Source organism: Capra hircus, chromosome 18, assembly GCF_001704415.2.
Source record: "Capra hircus breed San Clemente chromosome 18, ASM170441v1, whole genome shotgun sequence".
Taxonomy (NCBI): domain Eukaryota; kingdom Metazoa; phylum Chordata; class Mammalia; order Artiodactyla; family Bovidae; genus Capra; species Capra hircus.
In genome coordinates this window covers 34,102,325-34,127,564 of record NC_030825.1, presented here as the reverse complement: position 1 = coordinate 34,127,564, position 25,240 = coordinate 34,102,325, and the positions used below count along the sequence as shown (strand labels likewise).

Below are 25,240 nucleotides of genomic sequence, written 5' to 3'. Positions count from 1 at the left end.
GGCCCAGCCTGACCAGCTGGAGCGGATTTGGGCGAAGGAGGAAAGAGGGGCCCCGGAGCCCTCCCCAGCTTTCCTCTGCCGCCCTCCCTGATTGGCTGTGCGTCCCTGGAGCCCAACTTCAGCCGCTCCAGACTCCATCTGAGACCCAGGGGATCCGGAGTGCGGCGACCCAGAGCGGGGTAGGAGGGTGGCCACGAATCCCCGGGCTGACATCCCGGGGGTCCCTGGGGGGAGGGGCGCGGACTGGCTGGCCCCCGCAGCCTCTGCGAGGCCCGGCTAGCCGTGTCTTGCGGCCTCGGCTCCTCTCCGCCCCCCCGCCCTTTCCTTCCCTCCCCGCGGCGGCCTCCCTCCTTCTCCGCCCCCACCCCCCCGCCCGCCACCTCCCCCCGGTTTCTCATTCCTGCCACTAGCGCGCTCGGCGGCTCATTCCGCGGCCGCCGCCAGCCGAGGGGAGCGTCGCGAGCAGATGCCGCGGGGGCCGCTCGCAGCCGCCGCCGACTTGTGAATGGGACCCGGACAGGGGCCGGGGCTGACACCGCTGCGCTCACCCTGCGCCAGGGACCGACGGCCCGCATCCCGCGCCCACCCTCCGGGGCCCCAGGTGAGGCGCGCCGCCAGTGCCTTCCTCTCGCCTGGATGGGGCTTCTTTGGGGTGGGTGCGGGGGGTGGGTTGATCTCTGGATGAGAATGTCTGGCGAGTGGGGTGTGTGTGGGGGGGAAGGACTGACTCGACAAGGTTTCACAAATGCTAAGCGCACTGGGGAGGGCGGAGGTAAGAGAAGATTTGTTTAAAAATCGAAAAGGAAGAAGGGAGCCAGTTGTGGGCGCGGGCAGCTCAGGGGGCAGAGGCGCCAGATGTGCGCTCCAGTCTCTCCCTGCAGCTCCGGTCTTTTAGCGGGTCTGCGCCGAGGCCTCGAGAGAGGGGCTTTGCACCCGGCTGGAGCTGGAGGCTGCAGAGCTGCACCCCGGACGCGCCGACCGCCCCCGGTCAGGTCTCCCGGGGAAAGTCGCCCCCAGCGCCGTGCCCTCCCGCCCGCGCTGCGCCTCTTCCCAAAAGCGACGACATGACCGTGCTCTGCAGGGTCCCTACCCCATCCTCCCCTATCCCGACCGAGCGCTCCCGGGGACTCAGTTCCTCCATCGAGATCGACGGGGAAGCCCCGGAAAACGGCAGGAACCCAGCTCGGGTCGGCGATTTCCCCGCACTTTTAGAGCGTGGGTTTGGGTCCGCTGACTGCGGCTCGGGGGCGGGTGGGGGGGGGCGGCTTGCTGACTGCGGTGCGCGCTCCAGCCTTCAAGCCGGAGAGTCTTCGGGGGGCTCCGGGGGAAGTGTGTCAGCTCCCGCCAGCTCCAGGGGCGATACGTGAGCGGCTCAGGCTCGGGCTCGCTCTGGCTGAGGCTTGGCGCAGCCTGCCCGGGTCAACGTTAACTTTGCGAAGCGAGCCTTCCCCGCAGCCTGCGCCTCCTCCCGGAGTGCGCCGAGCCTTTCCAGCTCCGCGCGCACGGCTTCCCTCCCGCATCTTTGCCCCGAACCCGAGCGGCGAGTGAGGAGCCTGGAGAAACCCGCAGGATGTGGGGGCGGCGAGGAGAGCAACCCTCTCCCCCTACACCCCGGGGGCCCGCCTGGTGCTATGAAGAAAGAGTCCCCAGAGAAAGTGGGGTCAGCGAGCGTCACCTCCCCCCCCCCCCAGGTCGCGCTTCTTCATCCCATTTCTTGCCAAGGCCTTGTTCCTCGTTTTCTGGGGGTGAGGGTGGAAGTGGGGACGGGGTGGGGTAGGGAGCGTTGGTGTCCGCACGCCTTCTTCTCCCGCGTGAAAGGTTTTCTAAATGCTTGAAGAAGAAAAGCCCTGTTGCTTTGCTGATAATGCAGCAGGGATTTCACGGGCCATCGCACTGCTATTAAGAAATTGCATCTTCTCATCATTTAATAACGCCACCTCTGCATGGCGACGGGTCGTTCCTAGGGGTGGGGTGGAAGGTTGTTTCTAAAACCCTGCTGCATGAAGGTATAGACATGCCTGTAAAGTCTCCCCTCTCTAAACAAACCTTTGTCGGGTGGCTCTGAAATCGCGCCTTGTTTTCCTCTTCCGATCATTCCTATCGTTTTTATATGAAGCAGAATAAGTTTTCAGTTTAATCACAGGGAAGCCACAGTGATTAATCTGGTGAGAGGACACGGGTCGATGTCTTTTTCACTTGGGCTTGCTGCAGGCATCGATGGTTTTGCGGGGTGTCTGGATTTCCCAGGGAAGGGGACGTAGAAGTGTTCTCAGGAGCGAGGATCCGCCAGCATCATCGCATCAGCACATTTGCCACGCGGGGCTCGGAGAGCTAGAGCCTAATACGATGAGAGAGAAGAGATGGGGCTGACCTTCATTTCATTAATCCTGGAATTATTTTTCCTACAAATACAGAGACTCAGACAGCAGAATCCAGAAGTAATCACTGCCCAGGAGAGCCTGGTCTCAGTCCAGTAGAACAAAGGAATAAAGTTGCAAAACAGAGAGACAGAGGGTTGGGGCCAAGGCCAGTGGGACCCTGAAGCTCCTGCTCACTGAAGTTCCTTAGTCATGAGCTCTGATTCAAAGTTTTACAGTTGGCCAGTAGGCCCTAGAATTCAAACCTCTCCGCAAGACTGAAATCCTGCCCAGGACAATGGAATGTGAGTAGTTTTCAAGTACAGACCAAGGAAAAGCATCTGGCAGGACGGGAAAGTTGCCTTGAGTGAGAATTAGTTCTACATGCTGTTTCTGAAACAATGCAAATTAATACATTTAAAATGTCTTGCAGTCACATTTTATTATTCAAAATTATTATGATGATTTTTTTTTCCATGTTGTTTTGGAGTCTGTATAAGTTGGTCATTTTATTATGTTGTTAGGAAAAACAAACAAACAAAACCCTCCCCACCCTTGGGGGAGGGAGGTGCATTGGAAGGACTGAGATAGGATAGTCTGTTGAGGCCCAGGCATGTGGATTTACTCAAACTGAGCTTGCTGCTTACTAGAAAAATAGGCTTTGGAAGTAGCTCTAATTGAAGCAGTGGACCATCTTGATAGCACTTCAGAACTTTCATTATGGTCTGCATTCTTATCTGAACGCTAGACAGTAAAATTACTAGAAATGCAAATTCTGTTTTCAATTAAGATGCAATCTTTTGTTAATTTGAGAATTTTTTTTTAAAGTTACAACTGTTTTGGTTTTTTTTTTTTTTTTTTTGACCCAGAACTCAAGGTTCCTCTTCGCAGTGGTGGCTGTGGATGTGTGTATGTTTGTTTGTTCTGGAAAAGGGGTGGGGGCAGGGTTGGAGAGCCATGCTGTGATTTGGGGGAATACGGATCAATTTCATGCTCCTTTAATGCACTTGTCTTCATAATTCATGGTTTTTCTTCCACTTTGAATAGAATTACACGGCTGCTTTGTTAAGATTCTGGTTTGGGGATCCTCATATGGGAAATGCCATGACTTTGACCTCAAAGCTTGATTTACAATGCCAGAGCTACACTCCCTTGAGCATAGTGTGTCTCAGAACCTTGCCTGTGAACGTCTGTGACTTATGAAGTTGACAGTTAACGTAAACTTTGATCTGTGATATTCAAAGCTATTTTCGGAACCATCTAAAGGAGATCTGCAAATCTGATTTTACTCTGCCTTCATTTTCTACACATTTATGTAGGCAGAACTTCCAGAAACATGATCATTTTAAGTTTTTTTTCAATATTGATTTCTTTCACTTTGATCATAGGAATACCTTATCATTAAATAATAATGATAAGACAGTGGTCTAAAGAGTTTAAAAGTCGGTAGCCAACCTTTTTTTTTAACTGTCAAAATTTGCAGAATAACTACTATCTTGTACATTTTTTTTTTCCTTACTAGAATAATCTCACTATTGTGTAAATTCACCAGCCAGTGATTTAAGAGATTGAAATGTACTTGGAATATTTCCTCCCTTATGCAATTGGTCCTTGTTTCATACAAAGTTACCTGATATGTCAAGAACCCCTGACATAGATTTACCAGCCACTGTAGTTGTCAGTCTTTTTGGTTCAAAGTTATTGTCCCTGAAATATGTAAATGTCTTTGGTGCTCTGTGTGTGTGTGTGAGTGTGTGTGTGTGTGTGTGTGTGTTTGTGTGTGTGATTTAAGGGAATAGGGGAGAAACATCAACAGGTCTGGTGAAAAAAAATTTTTTTTTAAAGCTGGAGAAAGTTGGACAAATTCTGTTGTACCAGTATGAGTAAGAGTGAGGTTTCCATCAGTACTACTATGATATCCATCCACAGCCTCCTCTATGGGCAAAGAAGAACTAAAGAAAACACTCGAGGAGGATAATTAAACATCTTCTGCTATAATTTTGCCCTGACATTGAGAGCCTTGTGCGTCTCTGGAAATGGGTTCCTTCGCGGAAGATTGCACTTCTGGCCACTAGAGGGCAATGGCGCCTTGCTCCAGCTGTGTGCCTGGGGCCCATCTGCTTTTGAGGGCACCATGAAAAGCAGTTTTGTTACCACCGGCCTTGTCTGGACCTCTCAGGAGAGACCGAATTCAATCTAGCTGTGGTTCAGGCTACTGCTTCAGCAGTTTGTCAGGATTAACATCTTTCTAGTCCGTGGATCCCGTTACCTTCAGTCTCTTCTTCCCACCTTGGAGTTTTCTAGAAAGTTGCAAAATCTGAATCTTGAAATCCTCTGAGCAGGTGATGAGGGGGGCTGAACTGTATAATAAACAAGGTCAGTTCTCACTGAGGCAGTGATATGGAGGGTTTTCTGATTCCTTTTTTTTTTTTTTCCCTGCAAAAAAGCATCATTTCAGGCTCCAAGGGGGAAGGGAAGGAGTAAAGAAAGGAAATATTAGTGAGATTGCTGTGATAACATTGCCTATTCTTTCAAGAGGTTTTGAAGATGTCTGCAAGGCATTTTTAATTTGCAAAAAAAGAACAGCAGTTTGATCTTTGGTAAACACTTTGGGGCACGGAGTTTTAATATAACAGTAAATGTTTTACTATTACCTTTAAACCATTCTTGATATTGATGTACAAAACCTAACTTTAGCAGAGTAAAATTTAATTCAAGATTGGTCCTCATGCACTGGAGTTTAATCATCTGACTTTTTTTTTCCCTCCTCTGTGATATGGAAATTACTGCTTATGATTAAATTGCATATTCCAGGCTGCACAAATTTATATTTGTTACTGTTTGATAGTATCATTATGAATTTAGAAGAAGAATGAAACAGAAAAAAAAACCTAATGCTATATTATAATTAAGAGGAAAGCTCTATTTTAAAAAAATTACTGGCTTAAGTGGATTCTTATTTGTATCTTTTTTTTTCTTTAAAACTGAATATAGTTGCCTCCCTGGTGAATCAGCAATGGAGTTCTTTGCAGCTCTGAGTATGTTGGAATGCATGAGCAGTTGATGAAGGAGGAATCAATGGAAATAGATTATGGGAGGGAGTATTAAGTAACTCAGTTGAAAGTAAGACAAAGTGTTTTGTAAACCAAAGCTCACTTACCTCCCGGACAGTTTATTTAACTTTAAAAAGGAAGGCACTTTTAAATTCTAAGTGCTTGTGAATAATGCACGTTTGTTAGAACTGGAGGCAAAATTTCACTGTTATTTGGTTTAATTAGTCGTCTGACAGTTGCAGAGTTCTGAGATGCTTATTGAGACAAAGCATTGTTCTCAGAGTTTCTATGGTCAAGCTTTTTGCTCAGGCAGAGAGGCTAGTACGCAGGATGTTAAATGAGATGGGAGTTTTAAGAGAGAAGAAAAGAAGAAAGAGGAGGGGGGAGAAAAGAGTGTGGGAGAGACTACGGATGCCCTTTCTCATGGCAGGTCAGGCTCTGGTGTCTCTCTCTTCTTTCCTCCCTTTTTCTACTCATTTAGACCATGCGAGGTGCTGAATCCAGAAAGCTGGCATAAACAGCTCCACAGGCCACGGTAAACAGTGGCCAGAGCCTTATTCTCCTGCCTTCTGGCACTGAATACTTGTCAAAGGATACTGTGAATAAGCACTGCCTTTTTCTGCCTTTCCCCTGGTTGTTCCAGTTGAAGAAAAACCTTCACTTCCTCCATGAACTTCTTTATTTGCCAGAAATCCTCCTGACACGGTCCTCTGCGCTGGCATGATTTCACAAATTAAGATTACTCCTCCATGTTCACTTTTCCCGGAAGAAAATGTCTTCAGATGCAGCATCTTCCCCAACTTGATGACCACCTGACGTGGCAACTGGAGCAATGGAAGCCCTGCCCTGGCTTTAGTTTAAGACACACAGAGGTCTCTTCTCAGCATCATGAGGCTCCACCGGTGAGAGCAGTGGGAACTCAGAGCTGCGTTCTAGCCATGCATGCTCTTTCATTCTCAGGAAGAGCAAGCACGGATAAAGGCCGGACGGACAGAGTGTATCTGATTACACTGCATTCACCCCCACCGTGATCTCTGGGTATGTGTCGCCGATTGTCACGCACCGAACAGTCGGCCCTATTTCCATCATTCCTGAGGCCTGGACCACCTGTTCAGACGCGGAGTCAGTATTGCCGAGCAGTCAGGCCAAGATCAGGGTGAGGAGAGTGAGGTGAAGACAGGCAAGTGCAGATTTAGATCCCGACTGCATTTAAAATGTTGATATTTTGCTCATCATGGAGGTTTTCCCCCTAGTGATCTTGATTTTTGAAATATTTCCTAAAAATATTATTTATCTTGAGTCACTGAGTTTTGGGGGTTTCCCAGGCGGCACTAGTGGTAAAGAACCTGCCTGCTAAAGCAGGAGACATCAGAGACGCAGGTTTGATCCCTGAGTCTGGAAGATCCCCTGGAGGAGGGCATGGTAAGCCACTCCAGTATTCTTGCCTGGAGAATCCCATGGACAGAGGAGCCTGGTGGGCTACAGTCCATGGGGTTGAAAAGAGTCGGGCACGATGAAGTGACTTAGCAGTAACTGCAACTGAGTTTATTGGCATCTCCTTAAATTTTGTGCCCACGGACGGAGCCTCACCTGACTCACCCTGGTTCCAGCCCTGCCCAGCAGTCTGATTCTTCTCAGTTCCAGCTCCACCGCCTGCAAAGTAGGAACCCAAGACTGAGCTAAGTAACTTCTCTCCGACTCAGCTACCTCATCTGTGAAAATGGACCTAGTCATAATATCCATGTCCTGGGATTGCTATAAGATAACAGAAAAATTGGGTACAGTGTCTGGTTCATGAGCGCTCAGTAACTGCATGGGACTTTTTGTCTTCTCAGAAAGAGACCTGGGCTTCACATTTATAGACTAACCATAGCAGGTAGAAGTTCTTCCCATGATTATTTGGCCAAAATCCTGCACTAAACTTTCCCTTTGGTTTGAGGGCCCTCCCAATTAGTGATGAATTGTTTATTAGAACCTGCCTTTTTTAAAAAAATATATTTCAGAAGTTTAAGTGATCCATCCCTCTTCCATTTAAAATATTCAAAAGGCAGTCAAGATTTTAGAGATAATTACGGCTTTTGAAAAGTGCCTGCCTCCTCGATACCTTTGCATTTTCCCCTGCTCATTTTTACATATGGGCTGCTGTGGAAAGTTGCCCTGAAGTTATATCTTACTGGGAAAGTTGGCTAAGCCTGTGATGTTGAGATATTCATCGCAAGGTCTGCCTCTCTTTAAAAGGGACTCATTACTATTCCAGACTAGCTAAAATGATAATTAGTCTCTTGATAAATTGTCACCATTTTCCAGAATATTCCTGTTTGTTTTTCAGGTAAGTGTAGTTTGGGGTTTTCAGGAGGATGAGCTGTGACAGTCTGACTCCTGGAAAGACTGAGACTTGCAAAAGCGCTTGCCCGGTCTGTGGTCCTCCTCAGGCCCAGGCAGAAGCACAGTGATTTGGCATTGGATTAAAAATAACAGGAATCCCTGCCCCCATGCAGCCCTTCATGGCATTCCAACTGTTCTCACCCCAGCGTCACCATCAGGCTGCAGCTTCCAAAGCGCCTAGTCCTTCCAGGTTGCCCTGCTGTGCTCCACCTGCAGCTTTCCTGCGTTGTCTGTCCCTGCCCCAGGCCCTCCTGCATTCCCTCCTGAGGACGTGGCACCATGAGAGTGAGGCACTCGCTGCCTGTGTTTGCCTGGAAAAGGCCAGGGGAGAGGGCCACCTTGATGAGATAGGCCCGTGCTCCAGGTACCTCCTGTATTGTGTGCAGGCGCCTTGTGAGGAGGGTACTGTCATCTCCACTTTACAAGTCGGGAGAGTGACCCCCCAGGAGGATTCGAGACACTCGTCCTAGCTCACCAGGCCGGAGCTAGGTGTCCAAGCCCGTGCTGACCCCACAGGCCAGCAGTTTCCTGTCATGTGTGATGTGTGTTGCAATCCCGGGCCTCCTCGGCTTCCTGGAGAAGAGCAGTGGGACAGAGAGCTGAGTTGACGGCTTGACCCTGTGCCCCTACAAGCTCCCAGATGTTGTCCATTAAAGGAGCCTCTGAGATCTTATGGTCGAACTCTCCTCTCTGCAGGGTTTCTGCTTGTCATTGATCCTGCAGCTTCTTAAATGTCCTGATGACAGCCCGCTAACGACATCTCAGGAAACCCATGACACCAGAGGCGACTCATTAACTCTGTTCATTAACATATCCCATCATATAAGGAGCTAAGATCTCTTCTGCTGTAACTTTCTCCCAGTAGTCTCTTTGCCCTGCTCCCCGGCACTTTTTCCTTCTGAAAGCCCTACAAATACTGGAAAATGGCATCTGATAACAGTTAAAATCCATCATGCATTGAGTACTAAGCTAGACTCAGGCACTATGCTAAGGACATTCTAAAATGTGAGAATTATCTACAGCAATCTATGAGCTGGTTAAGATAATTGCTAGCATCTTACAGAGGAAAAAACCCCGGAAATGTCCAGCGTTCTATCATTGTTAATTGGCAAAGCTGAGATTAAAAGTCAGGCATCCGACAGCCAACTTAACCTGCGTCAGGGTTCTCTCCCATTCAGGGCTTCAGCTAACCTGATGAGATTACAGACCTTTCACCATCCTCATCTCTCACATCTGCTTCCATTCTGTTTTGTCATTGTCCCCCCTAAACATGTGGCATCTTAAATCAGAGTCCCTATCATGGTCTAACCACTGTAGAGTGATTGGACTTCCTGTTTCCTAAATGGAAATTGGACATCTCACTTTAAAGCAGAATTCTCAGGAGTCAGGTGTCTGAAGTCACTTAACTGAGCTGTTGGCTATCCTCATCAACGATCTTTCAGAGATGAGGGTCCAGGGGCCCATAGAAGGACCATGACTCGCCTAATATCACATGGTAATCTAGCAGCAGGTGGAATAAGAAGTGGGTGGTCTTGGCTTTTAATCCTCTCTCTTACCACTATCTAAAAGCAAAGGCGTTTTTATTTATTTTTTTAGAGTTGATATACCTGTGGTCTGATTATGATTTAAACATATCACTAGTTCAGATGGCCCCTATAATAGTATTTGGCAGTTAAGTTGTAACATCTAAACATGGAACTTTGTATGAATCTTTAATATTTTGAGGTCATGGTTAGCCAATCCAGTGTCATTTGACAATATTTTGCCGTATATACCGTTTGATTTCACCCTTCAGCTCTGTCCTGCTTTATAGATATCTACCATTAATATCTCTATTCTGAGTTTGCCTAAATAACAGTAAGAGTGGCATCACCACTTTGCCACCTGTAAGCTTTCACAGGGCCCGCTGGCAGGGTTTGGTTTGCACTGCATCTGAAACTCATTTCATTGTCCCCTACTTTAATGAAAGGCCTGGGCTGGGAACACTGAAATGATCAAATCACAGGGCCTTTCCTCAGAGAGCTGACAATATCGCTGGTGAAGAACATACTAAAATCTCAAGGCTGCATACAGCCAGTGCCCAAAGGAAGTATAAGCAAGGAGGACCACAGTAAGAATGAGCCACATGCAGTTCAGTGATCAAGGATGGTGTGGGGAAGGGAAAAAAAAAAACAAAAACCATTGCACTCCTGCACGGGGTGGGAGGGACCCAAGAGACCAACTGGAGTAACACCTCATGCCACCAGGCCCTGCAGGCCTGGCTCCGCATGCCAGTGATAGCCAGAGCGTCACTAGTCACACGGAGTTCCTCATCCCTGGGCACAGACCGCCAAGGCATTAGGGACTTCCACATTTAGAAACACGTTTAGGGTTGATCCAAACTCTGTGTCCCCAGAGGTTGTACTCTTGGGTATGAGCCTTTGATGTCAGCGAGGGATAGATAGATTTCTCCCTCCCTGTTGCAGCTGTTCAGTATCTGAGTGGTCTTCCAGGATGCCGTCTCTGTCTCCCGTCTCCAGAACGGACACCTGTCTCCTTTTTGCCCTCCTCAGACAGCGAGACTGAGCACAGAGATCTAGAGGCAGCTTAGACTGTCAGCTCGCTCTGCGCTTCTCTGATTGCAGCCCGAGGCTACATTACATTAGCTTTCATTGCCAGCCACATCACCCAGAGGACTTGTGCTCCACAGTTTATTTCTTGGCTTTTCCTGGTGTGCTGCTGTTAAGCCCCATTTTCCCACCTGTCCCTGTACACAGAAGACATAATACGGCACCTTCAGCCATGTGAGGGCATCAGGCTGCCTGGCTTCAAAGCCTGGCCCTGCTGCTTCCCGGCTGTGCAAGCAGCCATGTCCTCATCTGTAACACTGGGTCAGTAATACCAACCTTGCAGGTGTGCTTCTGATACTAAATATTAATATATGAAAGTGTTTAAGGAGTACATGGAATGAGGTTGCTGTTTTTTATTATCTCTGTTACATTACATATCAAAATGTTTTTAAGTTTAAACCTTTAGTCTCTTATGCAGAATATCTGTCATCCCTCTAACCATGCAATAGTTTGGTTTACTTACACACCTACCTTTCTTATGAAAAACAGCAAGAACAACAAACCCAACAGAAGCAGGGACAGCACCTTGTTAACCACAGAAGACACTCCTTTTGAGTCATTCTACCCAGGTGGTGCTGGTGGGTAAAGAACCTGCCCGCCAATGCAGGAGACATACGAGATGTGGGTTCGATCCTTGGGTTGGGAAGTCCCCAGGAGGAGGGCATGGCAACCCACTCCAGTATTCTTGCCTGGAGAATCCCAAGGACAGAAGAGCCTGGTGGGCTACAGTCCACAGTGTTGTGAAGAGTCAAACACAACTGAAGTGACTAGGCACACACGCGTGCCCTGGAATACAGTATTCTTCATGTTACTCCTTCCTCGTAATGCATGGTTGCCGTTTTGTTTGCTTGTTTGTGTGGCTTCATAGCACCCGAATCGCCTTCCTAAGTCTGGAGATAACCCACAATAACACCCTCTGTAGAAAGACTGCCCTCTCTCCTCTCCACAGGCTTCAAGGGCCAGAGTCTGTGTCCTCTCTCTCCCGGAAGGTAGAATGATGACTCAGCACCTACTTCCTAGTGTGTTTTAAACTTGGAATCAGGTTCTTACACTTCTGTGCCTGTGTGTGTGCACACCCACACAAGCACACCCACAAGCCCCGGCCATGAAGTAGCCCGTGGATGCTGACCGTGAAGAACCCACTCTGGTCACTGTGGAGTGGCTGCTGTGTCATCCGGCATCCAGGAGTGACCAGAGTGCAAGAGAAAGCTGTCACTACCCACGTTCAGTGGGGGCCGTGGCGGCGCCCTCTGTGCTGTGTGCTGTGCTTAGTCGCTCAGTTGTATCTGACTCTTTGCAACCCCATGGACCCACTATGGACCTGCCAGGCTCCTCTGTCCATGGAATTCTCCAGGCAAGAATACTGGAATGGGTTGCCACGCCCTCCTCCAGGTTTGTGGCAGGATCTGGTCTGTGGTTCTGATTGTCGAGGCTCCTGAGGTTCCTGACCACTTCACTAGTCTTCCTGCAAGCCATGTGCTACTCAGAGTTGCTTTGAACTAATAAACCCAAAAAGGCTTCATATCCCTGGATATCCTTGCAAGACTGCTGCAAGAAAACTTATCCATTGCAATGGTGAGGGGCAATCTGGATTTTGAGTTCCTCTCAAATGCTGATAGAACGTGGCTAGATGGTTAGATATTCAGGTGTGAGGAGAGAGCAGAGGAAACCTTTATTAAACATTGGATGGTCCGATTTGGGTTGAGCAAGAATTGGGCAGGACATCAGAACCTGGGTGGAAGCTAAGTGATACGGCTCAGTAGATGAAGTGGAATTTACACAGGCAGCTATGGCAAATGACATAACTGTTAGGCATGTGGATGGCAAATGGTCTCTTGGAAAGAACAGGGCAGGTTGTGTGGGAGAGTGGCCCGTGGATGCTGGCTCTGGAGCCAATGCAAAATTCCCCCAAAAAGTATTATGCAGAGGAAAGTAAGGCCAGATTCAGGGACAAGAGTCCAAATTGTATTCCTAATCTAAAGGCAGTCAGATAGAAAAGACTAGTCTGAATTCAGAGCCAAACATCTCGGAGAAGCCAGGATCAAATACATGCAAGCTTTCCAGGCATTGACGGGAGCACAAAGGATGCCCCTCCTCACCACAAATGACTTCATCACATCCCAGTTTCTGGGGGTGGGGGGTGGCTCCCATACCCTCCCAGCTCTCTGGCCCCTGTGTTGGCCCCAAGATTGGATGATCAGGTGGAAGCTGGCAGTGCTTAAAGCAGGGAGAGTTGGGGCAGCAAAGAAAGAAAAGCTTCCTCTGCCATTGGTCTGTCATCCCAGGACAGTCCAACCCCTGTTGAAAGGAATCCGAATCACACTTCTAGGGAGTGGAGCCTTCAGGGCAAGGTCAGGGTTTCTAAGCATCTAAGACTTGCTGGCCTGTCTGCTGGGCCAGGTAGTTAAACCACTGAATGGCTTGATTTTGTGTTGATGGTGCCCCTTGCCCAGACCTGACCCAGGCATCACTGTGCCACACAGAACTCTTGGAGCCATGCCTTTCAACTTCTATGTGGTACTCCCTGACTGGTCACCATGGACATAAATCCAGACCACAAACCAAGAAGGACTAACCAAATACAGGTGAGGCTGGTTGGGCAGCTATATCAAGAGTTAGCATCTTTCCAGTGTCTAACTTATGGAAGCATGAATGTTTAAAGGTTTTAAATATTTAACGACATATTTAGAGGTTTTTAAAACAATATTTCTTCGACAATAGCAGCAAAACTGTGTTTAAATTCCAAATCCAAATTGAAAATTAGAAGTACCTTATGCAGCCAGTTCCAGTCCACAACACTTTGTCCTGAAATAATCCAGTAGGGAAGGGAGTTGGCTCTTGAACTGTCTCACTCCAGTATATGTTTCATATATAGACACAGCTGTAGTATAAGATGTAGTTTTCATTTTCATTATTATTCTCGGGAACTTAAGAAGCACTATATAAATGAAGTGTCACTATTAGTATTATTACCTTAGAGTGGAAATTGCAATTTAGCAGTTAGAACTGGGCACACTTGCCTTCGAAGTAATGCATTGGCCATTCTTGTGTTTTATTCATCACCATTCCTCCTTGCAAACCTCAGAGAATCTTGAGCTTCAGCAAATCTCCACGGTGCGTTTGGGAGCATTAGTCAGGAGACTAAGACAGCCTGGGAGAACATGTCTTTGAAGTGAGGGATGGAGCCTGCCGAATCATCTCAGCTGCCCTCATCCCAGCAACCCCCTCCTGCCGTGCCCGCATCACAAGCCAGGGAGGGACCTGGTTTTCACTTAGAGAGAGGCATACCTTGTGTGCTTTCCTTATTGGGCGCTTAACTTCTGTCTCATTTCTCATGAATGGAGAAAGATCTCCTGTCAGCAAGCCTGCGGCCAATTGCTGACAGATTTTTTCCTAATAGGCTGTCCTGTGGTTCCCTCCTTCCAGGCAGACCAGCCTGGTGAAACCCTGGCATTCTGATAAATAGCTGTGTGGCCTTGGGCAAGCCACTTAACCTCAGTTTCCTCATCTGTAAAGTGGCCTGTTGGGTCCTTTCCAGCTCTAAAATGGTCTGGCTCTCAAACCTTCTTCCACAAATCACCTGGCGTGGTGCCTTCTGACCATTGCATCTCAGCATTCCGGAAAAGGTGCCCTCCATGTGGACAAAAACGCCAGGGTGGAAATGCACAGGATGATTTGTGTGAGCAGAGTGCACACGCAGGGTGGTGAGTGGGACTCTGAAGTATGTTGCGCATCACATTTAGGACTTCGGACTTCATTCCCCAGATCCTAAGCCTTTGCCAGTTTAGAGTGGTGGTGGTGGGAAGGCTGTGTTCGATACTGTATTAAATTATATCTGGACCAGCATTGAGAAGAACTGATAGTAGCAAGGGGCAGAGACTCTAAACAGGGGAATTGGCAGGAAGCCGGGACTAGGGGGCAGCGTTTTTATTAATAGAATCACAGATATGTACTGAGCTTTTACTGTGCACACACAGTGCTCAGCCTTTCCTACAAATTATCTCAATCCATCCTCCCTACAACCTTAATGAGTTGGAAGCTATAATTATCCCCATTTATAAAACATGGACACCAAGACTCAGGGTAGTTGAACAGCTTTCCCCAGTGTTATACATACATCTGGTAAGGGGGCAAGTGGGGATTCGAACAGGAAGATTTTGCATTCTTCAGTGCTCTGTTATCACAGGACCGACTTAAGAGGCTTCCAGGATAGGTTCGTGAAACTTGCTACTGGCTGTCGGTGAGGAATGGGGGTGGATGATCCGTGAAGTGCTTACTGAGTGCCTGGGACTGAGCCTTCTAGAGATTATCTCGTTGAATCTTCCCAATAAACTCCATAAGTAGAAGCCCCAACTTCACACTGATAGGCAGTTACAAAGCTTTTGAACTCAGGACATGAAAGAACCAGAAAGCTTTTCCTGAGACTTTTCTAATGTATCCCGAATTGCCGGGTTCTTGGCTTTCTCTCTGCCCAGGCTGATTTAAAGATGACACCGAATGTTATGTCTAATGTCTTGTGCTCATGACTTAGATATTTTAAAAGATAGGTTAGGCGGAAAAGAAACTGTGATTCCACGATCCATGTTCTCTCTTGATATTTTGGTTCCTGTCCAGCCCTGGCATCGCTGAAGGGAAGATGCCACTAAGAGTGTCCCATCAGAACATTTATTTGACACTCAGGGTTCACATGTATTTCTAGGAGGTGTTGAGAGAAGACATGTAAGCCCATCAATGGGCCCTCCCTGCCTTCTGATAGCAAAGGTGGGAGAGGATAGCAAAGTCAAATTACAGCTGCCATCATGCATATTAATAAGGACCTAGGTTTCTGAGAGATAAACGAATCATCTACACAGGATTTGAAGAGGACTCGAAGAGGCATCAGATTTGACACTCCAAGCTAGGACAGGAAAACAAATGCAATCGCAAACACCAACCTGGCAAAATCTTGTTCAAAGAGACGAAGTCCACAGGGTCTCTGTGTTTTGTGTTTCTTTATCTGCTCTCATATCCTTGGAGCATTCTCATCTGTATTCCCCTTGACCCATCCTTTTTTCTCACCCCTAATTTGTTCATCAACTCACCTTTGGACAAGAGGGAATGCACTTCCTTTGTCTGGATTTGTTTCCTCTTATGTAGAGTAAGAAGGTTCCAATGGAAAATTTCCTCCCGCACAGGAGGGATCTGGGAGACCAGCTGAGATCTGTTTAAAAAGTAAAAAAAAAAAAAAAAGTCAGTCACTCTACTTGACCCAGAGAATACTTGTATTTTTCTCCTCTGAACCCAGCTCCTGGACTTAAGATTTTCATTGGGACAGTTAATACCAAATGGGTGGTCATTGGGGACTCAGAATTTAGTTCTCAGCTAAATGGCAGCCCACTCCAGTATTCTTGCCTGGAAAATCCCATGGATCGCAGAGCCTGGTAGGCTACCGTCTGTGGAGTCGCAAAGAGTCAGACACGAGTGACTTCACTTTCACTTTCACTTTCTGGCAAAGAGCCTCCAAAACCTGTCTCCTGCCTCATTTAAACAAATGCTTCTTTAAAAGAATGAAGTAAGAAAAGCTTCATGGGCAAGAATATGAATTAATTTCATGGAAATAGCATCCCTTTTCAAAGATTGCCTGTCTTTGCTTAATGTTGAAAATATTGATACTACCTCTGGTATTGTTTCCCCCGTTTTTACATTTGCATGGGACATGATTCGATGACTATTTCTTCTGCAGATGGTTTTCCTTCTCTGAGAGAGTTACATTGATCATATTGGCTTGGTTCACTGATCACGCCTCCCTGTGAGGGGCCTGTTTGGATGGAAAAGAGAGCTGTTTTGGAAACAGTAACTTTACCTGCTTTCTTGTGCCTCCTTTCAGGGCTCCGTTGGGCTTGCTGCAGGAGAGCGTTGAGAATGCTGTTCACATGCTCTCGAATGCAAGAAATTGTGCTAATACGACTTTAGTTTTCATATCAAATTGAACAAGAAATGAGTTTGTCGGGAATAATCATGCCTCTTGCCGAGGTGCCAGGTTGGCTAGTTACTGAGGTGTGACCGTTCCTCCACATCTGTCCGAGCGGTGACGTGGGCGTGTAGATGGAGGTCATCCAGTGTGCTGGACCCAGCCACACCCTCGGGGGACCTCCTCAGGACCGTTCCTGGCAGTGGCTCACTCCAGCTACAAGTATTCCCTCATCTCCCGCTATACTTGGCTCCCCCTTGGCCTTATTCCCAGTGCCTTGGTGGGTCTCTTACAAAAAAACAAGACAAAACAAAGCAACCCTTGATGTAAATAGTTCAGTCTCTGTGACATTCATGGTGGTAGTTCAGTTGCTAAGTCGTGTGCAACTCTCGCAATCCCTGTTGCTTCATCTTGAATAAAGACATTGTGATGGGAAGCTGTGCTTACAAAGGTGAGCCTGGGGGTGCAGTGCAGTTCGGGAAAGAACTGGGAAGACTTCTGTCACTCATTGCATTGAGCATGTAGAGACAGGTTTTAAATCTTTTATCTGTGGGGCCACAAATCTTCTGGTTTCATATTTCATAGGTTAACTTCTGAATGTTATTTCTCCAAAGGTGAAGGTGAAGTTGCTCGGTCGTGTCCGACTCTTTGCGACCCTGTGGACTGTAGCCTACCAGGCTCCTCCGTCCATGGGATTCTCCAGGCAAGAATACTGGAGTGGATTGCCATTTCCTTCTCCAGAGGATCTTCCCGACCCAGGGATCGAACCCAGGTCTCCCGCATTGGAGGCAGACACAAAGCACTCAATAATTTTTGCAGCATCCAGGACACTGCCAATACTTCTGAGTTTCTACAGTCAATGTAGGTTCCTCCTCTTTTTGGGTCTCTCTTTTGGGTTTGATCCCTGGATCAGGAAGAGCCCCTGGAGAATGAAATGGCAGCCCACTCCAGTGTACATATATATCTTTGAGCTAATGGGCACAGAGTGATTTAAATGCAACATCCTCTCAGTGCTCTGTCATGCCTTCACAACAACAGTAAAAATATGCACCCTTCCTCGATGGTCTTGATTGTGGAAGTCCACTGTCTGCCTCAGTTCTCATGACAGCAGTGAAAGTCTGCTCTGGGTGTAGAGGAGTGCTTAAAAGCTCACATGTGAAGGGCGTTCAGACTGAGAAGGCTGAGATTTCACTGCTACCACTTTTTATTTTTTAGCTGTCTGGCCATGGGTATATAACTTATGAATCTGTGTGTTTGTTGGTTTCCTCATCTGCACCATTGCATTGACCAGAGTATCTACAAAGATCCAAATGAGTACCTAGTCCTTGGTAGCTGATGAGGCTATGAATGAGAAGTGTATTAGTATTTCCGTTCTGCAGCGAGGCAGCGGAGGCGCTGCGAGTTTGCACACTCTTGCCTTGGGGTATATGGCAAGTGAGTGACCCTGTGGAGTTTGTATCCAAGTTCGAGTACTTCAAATCCATTGTTCCTTTCCATTCCCTCTACTAAAGTTCGCTAAGTGTTACCATTTCTCTCTTCCACACCAAACTCTAATCTGAATTTGATGGGAACTAGTTTTCAATTGTCTGTGAAGGTTTCATGCTGTACTTTCTTAAAAAAAAATTGACATAATGCTCTCTTTCTCAGTATGAATCATATTTGCATAGCTCTGAGGACGTTGAGAACTCAATTTTCTCCCGGAAATCCTTTGTTTTTGAGCTTTTGTATGTTGATCATTGAAATTTCAGGGATGATAGTTCTATCCATGCCCATGCTCTGCAATAGACAAGTAATACAGGCCACCAACGGAAGCCACAGATGAAATTTAAAATGTTCTAGAAGTCCAATTAAAACAGTGTAAAGGAAATATGTGGCAATTTTAATAATGTATTTTATTTAAGCCAATGTAGCCAAAATATTAGGATGTTTAATTAATATAAAATGACTGATGTGATATTTCTCATTCTTTTTTTCATACTGAATCTTTGAAACCTTCTGAGTAGTGTGTATATAAAGCACATCTCAGTTGGAACTAGACACATTTTAAGAGCTCAGTAGTCACTTGTAGCTAATGGATACTGTGTAGATAGAACAGGTCTTAATTTTTCAAAGGATAATGTATACAACAAAAAATTTTAAACAACTGTGGGTGAGGGAGGTACTCTGTAAGATATGTTATTATGTTATCTAATTTTATTCTCAAAACAACCTTGTGCTTTGACCCTTATTTTCAGGCAAAGAAACTAAAGGCTGAGATTACATAATATGCTTATCATTGCACAGCTGGCAAGATGCAGAACTTGAATTTAGACTTCACAGATTTTGTCTCCTTCTCCAGGGCTCTTCTATAATACTGTAACCACGTGATGGTGATGATACGATGGTGAAATGTTAGTATCAGCATAATGATCCTGTTAACCCCTGGTACTGGTGAATTTATAACTTTCACTTAAGGTTGTGTTTATTCACCTTTGATACACAGTCCTTTAAAATAAGTATTCACATCCTAAATAAGCCCTGAGCAGGTTGCAGGTAGACAGGTCCAAAGCTAACCCAGAAGATGTGATAACTCAGTGAACCCAGTTGCTTCCAATGCCAAGTTTATCCAGGAAATCTCATTCATGTGAGGTTAGAGAGGGTTTCATATAATGTATGAACTCCAGGGAGATGCAGTGTGGTGCTTGAGCCACATGGTTACACACACATGTGAACATGCTTGTGCAAGACCCAGGCAGAGGGAGACAAGAGAGGCCCAGGAGATGGGCTCATGGCCACGTGTCTGTCTCGGCACCTTTTGAACCACAGCTTCCTGAGACCCCTTCTTTAACAATTCCTGCCTCCTCTGTAGCTCTCCCACGTTTCCACCCCAGAGCTGGGTCTAACAGAGGTATCCATAGAAAGGGGCTGGCCAAGACAGAGCCATTCTTACCTCCAACCAGAGGCAATCCTGGCTTCCCGAAGTACAAGCGAGCTAATGTCGATGCATGCTTCAGACCTTGCATTGGGGGCTACCTGTGAGTAAAAGCAAAAGACATTAGATTAAAGATGCGTTACCCATCAATTCCATGCGTTTAGCAAGCATTCATGATACAGTGATAATCAGTCAGGCTGGAGATAAAAGGAAGGATGGGCAAAACAGACATAGTTTCTACTCTAATGAACCTTATATTTTAGTTTGAGGGAAAAGACAATAAAATATAAACAAGTAAACAAAGTATTTTCAGTAGTGATGAGTGCCATCAGTAAACATATCTGTGGGATGGGTTAAGAAGTGACTGACGTTTGAGAATGACAGCCACTCTCTGCTCATCCTGGCTGAGGACTGCAGCTGATGAAAATGAGGAAGATGATTGCAAGGTTAGTTACCATTATTGGAGGCCTGCAAAGCAGTGAGTAGAAGGGAAGAAGGAAAACAGATAAAAGAAGAAGAAAAGTGAAAAGGAGGGGAGGGAGAAGAGGAGGACAAGACATTAGTGTCATGGCTGAAATTTTTCATGAATGATTCCTGGGAATCCTGACATTTGTCCTGAAAGTTGGGTCCCCTTCATGTTGAAGGACAGCCCCAGAGAGGGAAAGGAGCTTGATCAGCAACACAGGTGAGGTCAGGGCTCGGCCCGGAGTGGACTCTGGGCCTCTTTGTCACAGCACATGAATCCATGCCTGCCTGCCCTCATCTCTGCGTCTTCTCCCTGGCGTTCATGCCCAGGATGGTCTGTCTTAGCAGTGATGTCTTGGGAGAGTGGTACACATCTCTTTTGGGTTCTGAGAGGTGGATGAATGGGTAGAACAAGTTTGCTCAAGTAAATGGTTGAAATGGATACATTTATTAGAATATAGTTCCTCTGAGTAATGGAAAGAAGCTTTGAGATGATGCCTGGAAGAATATAGCCCACGCACATTTGCAAGATTGCTTTGAGGGAGAAAGTTATTAGATTTTTACTGCTGACAACATAAAAAAAGCAACTAAATATCCATGTCACCAAAATACATTTACATTAAATTTGAACTTCTGCCTTCATAAGAGGGGTTAACTCTTAGTGGAAGTACAGGGGATTGTTCACTCAAAGGGCATTAAACACAGCACTTGGCTATCACCAATAAATGCCATTCTGGTGGAGACACCCTGGTTGCTCCTTTGATCCAGCTTCCTTAAATTCATTGTCTCTTAGGTTTTCTTAAGGAATCTAAAATTTGGCCTTTGGATACAGGTAAGGCAAGAGCTGTCTTTCGGGGGAGTTAAAATGTGTCCTTGGCTGTTGCTGGGAGATTGCATAACCCTCTCCACTTCTTTGAATCTGAAATCTTCTGTAGTTTCCCATCTGTAAATATTGATGTACACATAAAGCCTCAGCCAGGATTCTATGAGGCAAACAGAATCAATAGGATATACATATATTAAGAGATTTATTGAGAGGAATTGACTTAAGCTATTGTGAGGGTTGGCGAAGCGTGTCTGAAACCCACAGGGCAGGTGGGCAGGACGGGCAGACAGGTGCTGTAGGGTGTGAGCAGACACTGAGCTTCTCTTCATTAGGAAGCTTCCATTCTCCTCTTAAGGTCTTTCAACTGGTTGAATCAAGCCCATCCAGATTATCTAGGATAATCTTCCTTACTTATAGAAAATTAATTCTAGACTTTAATTACATCCACTAAATGCCTTATAGCCACTATAGAGAACTTAAAAAACTAAAAATAGAGCTACCATATGACCCTGCAATCCCACTCCTGGGCTTGTATCTGGAGAAAAACATGATCCGAAAGTATGCATGCACCCCAGTGTTCACTACAGCTCTGTTTACAATAGCCAGCCATGGAAGCAACCTGAATGTCCATGGACAGAGGAAAGGATAAAGAAGACGTGGTCCATATATACACAAAGGAATATTGCTCAGCCATTAGAAAGAATAAAATGATGCCATTCGTAGCGGCATAGATGGACCCAGAGAATGTCGTGCTGAGTGAAGTAAGTCAGACGGAGAAGGATAAATGTCGTATAACATCCATTATATGTGAAATCTGAAAAGATGCAAATGAACTTACTTACAAAATAGAGACTCACAGAAAATGAACTTATGGTTCCCAGAGGGAAGGGATAGTTGAGGAGTTTGGGAAGGTCATGTACACGCTGCTATATTAAAAATGGATAACCAATAGGGACCTCCTGTATGGCACGTGGGACTCTACTCAATGGTATGTGCCAGCCTGGATGGGAGGGGTGTTTGACAGAAAATGGATACATGTATATGTATGGCGAGTCCCTTTGCTCTTCCCTGAAATTACCAGATTATTAATTGGCTATACCCCAATAAGTCACTTCAGTCGTGTCCAACTCTGTGCGACCCCATAGGCGGCAGCCCACCAGGCTGCCTCGTCCCTGGGATTCTCCAGGCAAGAACAGCGGAGTGGGCTGCCATTTCCTTCTCCAGTGCATGAAAGTGAAAAGTGAAAGTGAAGCTGCTCAGTCATGATACCCCAATAAAGGACAGAAATGGTCTGGACCTAACAGAAGCAGAAGATATTGGATATTAAGAAGACGCCGCAAGAATACACAGAAGAACTGTACAAAAAAGATCTTCACAACCCAGATAATCATGATGGTGTGATCACTCATCTAGAGCCAGATATCCTGGAATGTGAAGTGAAGTGGGCCTTAGAAAGCATCACTACGAACAAAGCTAGTGAAGGTGATGGAATTCCAGTTGAGCTGTTTCAAATCCTGAAAGATGATGCTGTGAAAGTGCTGCACTCAATATGCGAGCACATTTGGAAAATTCAGCAGTGGCCACAGGACTGGAAAAGATCAGTTTTCATTCCAATTCCAAAGAAAGGCAATGCCAAAGAATGCTCAAACTACTGCACAATTGCACTCATCTCACATGCTAGTAAATAATGCTCAAAATTCTCCAAGCCAGGCTTCAGCAATACGTGAACCGTGAACTCCCTGATGTTCAAGCTGGTTTTAGAAAAGGCATAGGAACCAGAGATCAATTTGCCAACATCTGCTGGATCACGGAAAAAGCAAGAGAGTTCCAGAAAAACATCTATTTCTGCTTTATTGACTATGCCAAAGCCTTTGACTGTGTGGATCACAATAAACTGTGGAAAATTCTGAAAGAGATGGGAATACCACACCACCTGACCTGCCTCTTGAGAAATCTGTATGCAGGTCAGGAAGCAACAGTTAGAACTGGACATGGAACAACAGACTGGTTCCAAATAGGAAAAGGAGTACATCAAGGCTGTATATTGTCACTCTGCTTATTTAATTTCTATGCAGAGTACATCATGAGAAACGCTGGCCTGGAAGAAACACAAGCTGGAATCAAGATTGCCGGGAGAAATATCAATCACCTCAGATATGCAGATGACACCACCCTTATGGCAGAGAGTGAAGAGGAACTAAAAAGCCTCTTGATGAAAGTGAAAGAGGAGAGTAAAAAGTTGGCTTAAAGCTCAACATTCAGAAAACAAAGATCATGGCACCCGGTCCCATCACTTCATGGGAAATGGATGGGGAAACAGTGAAAACAGTGTCAGACTTTATTTTTCTGGGCTCCAAAATTACTGCAGATGGTGATTGCAGCCATGAAATTAAAAGACGCTTACTCCTTGGAAGAAAAGTTATGAGCAACCTAGATAGCATATTCAAAAGCAGAGACATTACTTTGCCGACTAAGGTCCATCTAGTCAAGGCTATGGTTTTTCCATTAGTCATGTATGGATGTGAGAGTTGGACTGTGAAGAAGGCTGAGCACCAAAGAATTAATAGTTTTGAACTGTGGTGTTGGAGAAGTCTCTTGAGAGTCCCTTTTACTGCAAAGAGATCCAACCAGTCCATTCTGAAGAAGATCAGCCTTGGGATTTCTTTGGAAGGAATGATGCTAATGCTGAAACTCCAGTACTTTGGCCACCTCATGAGAAGAGTTGACTCATTGGAAAAGACTCTGACGCTGGGAGGGATTGGGGGCAGGAGGAGAAGGGACGACCGAGGATGAGATGGCTGGATGGCATCACTGACTTGATGGACGTGAGTCTGAGTGAACTCTGGGAGTTGGTGATGGACAGGGAGGCCTGGCGTGTTGCGATTCATGGGGTCGCAAAGAGTCAGACATGACTGAGCAACTGAACCTTGATTAGTGTTTGACACATAGCTGGAGACTACAACCTAGCCTAGCTGACACATAAAACTGACCATCACATGTAGTAACTACATATTTTTCTTTCTAAAACCTGTATTTTAGCTGGTGCAGTCCAGTTAAAAGATGCATAATGAGTGTGAAGGAATGTAAAATATGGTATTTTTCCTAACAGCCTGAGAGTACGGTTGGCCATGCCCAGCTATCTATAGCTCATCGGTTTTCCATGTTTGGAGACATCTGTGTATACAACACGCTAGCTGTGATTCCGTCTTGCAACTCACTATGATGTCACATGGAGAAGCAGTGCAGCAGACTATCAGAGCTAGGAGTGAGGCCAGCCTGGACTCCAACCCGACTGTGCTGTGTAAGAGCCATGTTCGTGCCTCTGCGACTTAACTGCACAAGAGGTAATAACACACTGCCTCGTAGGTTCTGGTGAGATTAGCTTGAGAGAGGCTTGTGCAGTGGAAGGCAATACAGATACACACATGCAGAGATATGTGCGTGTATGTGTACAAACACACGTACACACATAGGCTATTTTAACAAGCATCCGTTTATGCACAAAAAGGTTAATAGCCACAGTGCTCAGTACTAGGCACACCAAGGCAAAGCTATCATAGTCTCATATTAAAGTGCTGGTAGTCTGGAGGAGGAAGCTGTCATTAAACTGGTAATTTCAGTCTGTTCTATACATGCTGTAATGCAACACATTTAAAACCATAAAAAGGTCTCCTAAATGTTGAGTAACTGAAAGCAATATTAATTAGCTAGAAGTCTGTTCTTTGATTATATGCTCCTTGGATGACCGTGAGGACCAACTCTGCTTTCATAAGGAATTACTGTGTGTTAGGGCTTAAAGCTCTGGGCAGGCAGCCAGGAGAAAGGTGATCAGATTCCCAGAGGTTGGTCAGGTGAAGAGCTCAGACAGTATGGTTTATTTACTTTTTCATTTATTTATGGCTGTTCCTGTTCTTAAGACAAGTTGAAATGGCCTTCATAAATACCTGCTCTGCAATAAAATTTCAAAAAAAAATAAAGTTTAAAAGAAATTAGGATGAGAGGAAAGCAAAAGTAAGGTTATAAGGTGGAGCAAGGAACTTCACTGAGAAACACACTGTAATTTATGAAGTATGGCATTGTTCCCTGGTAACCAAAGCAGCTGGAGAAACACCAAGAGTTAGACAACCACCACAAAGGAAAAATGCATTTGTTTCCAGGTGAGACAAAATTTTCCTTGGCTCTGATGCCAGTAGAATTTCTTTCGAAGAGCCCTATGAAGAGACCAGTGCCTTTAACAGTACGACAGTAAGCCCAAGCACAAACAGAAAACTGCCTACACGGCACATATGTATCTACATATCGATGTGCACACGCACACACACACATACTCACACATATACAGTGAGGAAGACGTCTCTGAGGAAGTGACATGTTCTGACGTTCCTCTTCCTCCTTGCAAACTGAACAGTTACAATGACATTTGAAAGAACAGCATTGTCCTTTGCAAGTTCATCTCAGCAGTAGCATAAGATGACAGAACTGATTTAGAGAGAGGTCCCCTGCCCTAAATTCTCTGTGGAATGTGCCAGGATATAAATAAAGGGAAAAATAAGTAGAAAAAGATCTTTACATCTTGGGCAAGAGATGCTTTGATATCTGTGGGACAAGGATGGGACTCCATAAGTAATTTTCAAGGTGCATTAATGTAGTGAATGTTTATTGGACAACTACTATGTGCCTGACT

At 45.9% G+C, this 25,240-nt stretch overlaps 1 protein-coding gene across 2 annotated transcripts in view; it reads left to right on the top strand.

Moving 5' to 3' along the window:
- The window catches only part of CDH11 (cadherin 11), a 152,418-nt gene continuing 127,551 nt past the window's right edge, over nt 374–25,240 (top strand). The window contains exon 1 of one of the 2 annotated variants that reach the window (XM_018062079.1): nt 374–601. The gene's annotated coding sequence lies outside the window, so the exon portion shown is untranslated. Of the gene's footprint in view, nt 602–23,725; nt 23,901–25,240 lie in introns of those variants that run through there. The other variant, XM_018062081.1, reaches the window with a different exon arrangement.